Source organism: Puccinia triticina, chromosome 6A (genome assembly GCF_026914185.1).
Source record: "Puccinia triticina chromosome 6A, complete sequence".
NCBI classification, from domain to species: Eukaryota; Fungi; Basidiomycota; class Pucciniomycetes; order Pucciniales; family Pucciniaceae; genus Puccinia; species Puccinia triticina.
In genome coordinates this window covers 7931684-7935102 of record NC_070563.1, presented here as the reverse complement: position 1 = coordinate 7935102, position 3419 = coordinate 7931684, and positions in this window count along the sequence as shown.

Below are 3419 nucleotides of genomic sequence, written 5' to 3'. Positions count from 1 at the left end.
ACACGACACAACTCGGCACAACACTAAAATAGACTTCAAACTAACAATTTATGCGGAGGAAAAACTGATATAAGACTCTTAAAACTTTGTAACCAGGGAAAAGCGAGATTTAAATGCTCATAACAGGACCCTGGCAAGCGCGGCCAGAGGGTACGCATGAAAATCAATTCAAAAATCGTGGGATTCATACATTTTTAAAAGTCATTTTTGGCTTTTCTTGCCAACATTTACCACATTTTGAGGAAAAGTTAGCAGTACATTATTCTCCCTTTAAGCCTACATGTGCCCATCTTTTCAGAATCCATTTATCATGTTTGGTTGTGAGCCAAAGTGGCTTTAAACATTCATACATTTTCATGTGTACCCTCTGGCCGCGCTTGCCAGGGTCCTCTCATAACCTAATAGAACCTGACAGAGAGAGAGAGTATGTATTTCGAGAGAATGAACCAAGAGAATGGAATGAAGAAATACAGGCTATATATATACATGCTATGAAGTATGTATGTAATAGACTAGTGCTGTCAAGTAAAAGCATGGGAAAGTCCCATGTCTACGGTAAGTCATGACAGTATGACTTACCCTGGACAGGTAGGACGTAACGTACACCCGGGGAGTCCGTCCACGGGGAAATCACGCGGAATCCACGAGGACTCCACGTGGTAGCCGCGCGCGAGGTCGGACCAGCGGCTTTTGGTCCAGGGAATCACGGGATCACCACCGGGAGGATCACCCGTGGATTCCACGGCAGATTTCCCAATCGCGTGGAATCCCCGTGGATTCCCTGTGATCCCAACGTGAATGTTGGGCCCACGGGTGGATCACGGGTCCTTCAACCGTGGACTCCTTGAGGACTCGCCGTGATACCCACGCACGGGTCGGGCCCACAAGATGTGGTTTGGTTAGGTAACCCGGGGGGGGGGGGGGCGGAGCGGATCAAAACCGCGGGTAATATTGCAGAATGTGGTACCACCAGGGTACCACAACTGCATTGCATATCAAGTAGCTGTGGAATGTAAATAAACAAAGTAAAAATAAAATAAAAACAATAATATGCCAGACAAAACGAGTCGGGAAAAACAACAAGAAAACAAGTTAAGAGTGTGAGAGCACAAATGATCAGGAAATACAGGCAGAAAGGAATTTCATGGATTTTAGGTGGAGGTCCCGGCGGAAAGCTCTGAGTATGCGTACGATCCTTCTTGATCTTGATCAATTTTTTGTTGATTGGCCAGGCCGGGACCCGCCTAGAATCGGTACTACTAGACAGCAAGAGGCTTCGCGCAAGCTGGAGGATATTGGCGGCCGTCCCAGAGTCAGATTCTGCCAAGCCTTCATCCAGTACTTTGGTCTTCCTCTGTCTCCTTTTCACTTTGAGGTAACAGAACAGAATCCCGCCAAACAGTAGAGCCAAGATGACTCCAACGACAGCCAGGGCTTCGATGAGATTGGGGGGGATCGGATGGTGGGCTGAGGATTGCGACTCGAAATCGCGGCCTGGCAAGTGAGTGATAGGCAGGGGCGGTGCAGACAGTTGGGGCGAGGAGCTGATTGGAGGGTTTGGGGGAAGCGTGCTTCCCGCCAAGATGGTGTGATTGTTTACCCCGGGCACGTCGATGATCGTCTCAGAGCTCGGGGCCTTTTGGGGCGAAGTGGAGGGCAGGGAAGCGGGCGCACGGGTAGCTGGAGCATCGGTTGCCAAGGGTGTCGGAGAGGGGCCGGGGGAGGGAGAGCGGAAGGGACGGCCAGAGCCGTAGGTGTCAAAGGGCGAGCATCGGGGGTGAGTGGAGGAGCAGCCTGGCCGTCCCCCCGTGGAGGAGTTGCAGCCGGACCACTGCCAGTGGGCTCCGCTGGGGATGGAGCAGGCGTGAAGAAGGAGGTGGACGATATGCCGGCAGTGAGCTGAGACACAGTTTGCGGGATCCCTCTCCCAGCTTGCTGTCTGGAATGGCACTGGCTTGCAGCGTGTTGAGACATCTTGGCTATGTTGTTGGCAGTCTTCTGCGGCGCGGAACTAGATAGATGTCGCTATTCGAGCAGCTTTTCTGGTATAATCTGCCCGAGTTTCAGAGCCAATGGTGGGCATGATTTCAGTATTTTGATGAATGAGGGGTCGCCGCTCCAGGCGGCAGTCGATGGCAGCGGGGAATGCAAGAGTAAGGAAAGGAACAACCAGGATGAGCAGGCCAGCTGCGAATGATACTTATAAAGCTAGCGCGTTTAATCAGCGCCCGGGGGGGACTCACATGTTAGCTGAGGACAATGCCGGCCCACTGCCCCAGACGCAGGACGGCGCCGTTTGCCGGCGACTCAATCGTTATTTGCTGCCCGCACGCTTGCCGGATCCAGCTGAGGCCCAGGAGGAGGAGGGGCAAGGGGCGGCCATGGTGGGTGGGAAGAAAGGTGTGGGGTTGATAGTGTGAAGGTGAGCCTCCAGGGGCCGTGAAGAAGTGGGACTGAAGGGTCAGAGGGCGGGGTGGCGGGGCTGGGGATAAAGTCGTCACTTCCCTTGGGAGCCGTTGAGTGTCCTCAAAACGCACACAAGCCAGCCGATATCACTGAAATAACCCTAACACCGGCAATGCAAGGGCATCCGTGGGTTCCTCGTCGTTGAGAACATTGAGGAACTCACGGGGACAGTTTCCACTGGGATCCCTGAGGGAGCCGTGGATTCGTCATGTTTCTCCCCACCGGAATGACGGGAAAATCACAGGCGGGTGGAGACAACGGGAAAGCCCGTCGTCTCCACGCATTTTCCACGGGAGGATGGAGACAACGGGGGGAGCAGTGAAATCCACGTGGATTTCACAGAGCCAGTGATCCCTGTTGTGGCGGGGCTATGGGTTTATGGATTATCACATATTTCTCATCACTTTACTTCATACATACATACTATTTACTTACATATATATACATAGTTCTAGTATTTTCCTTGACATACTTTCTCACCAACCCAATTACATACTTGTAAATACTATAAATACCGTACTCCTATGGCAATATGATTTTCCCCTTTGGGGGAGTTTTCCTATTTTCTATCAGTATTATCACCTCTGCGCTCTACAGGTTATGAGCCCGCGCTGTCACCAGCGGCGGATAGCAAGAATAGATTAGGACTTGGATTTTTCAGAATTTTGCTGATATCCGCACTCTCTGACTCGGGATCTTTCAAGCTTTGAATCTTGATATCCTCGGTTACGATTAAGATTTTTCAATTCTATTGATATCTCAAGAAGGTTCCTATTTTCTTTATGGTTCATACTTGCTCCGAACGCCTGCCAACCATAACGCCGGACTTCACTACTCGAGTAACCCCCACCAAACCCATTCGACCAGAAGAAGAATCGCCGAACATGTCGGAGCACGAAGAATCCAGAAATCCTTTCCTGCCCGGCCTTTATCCTCACCAATCTCCGCCAGCT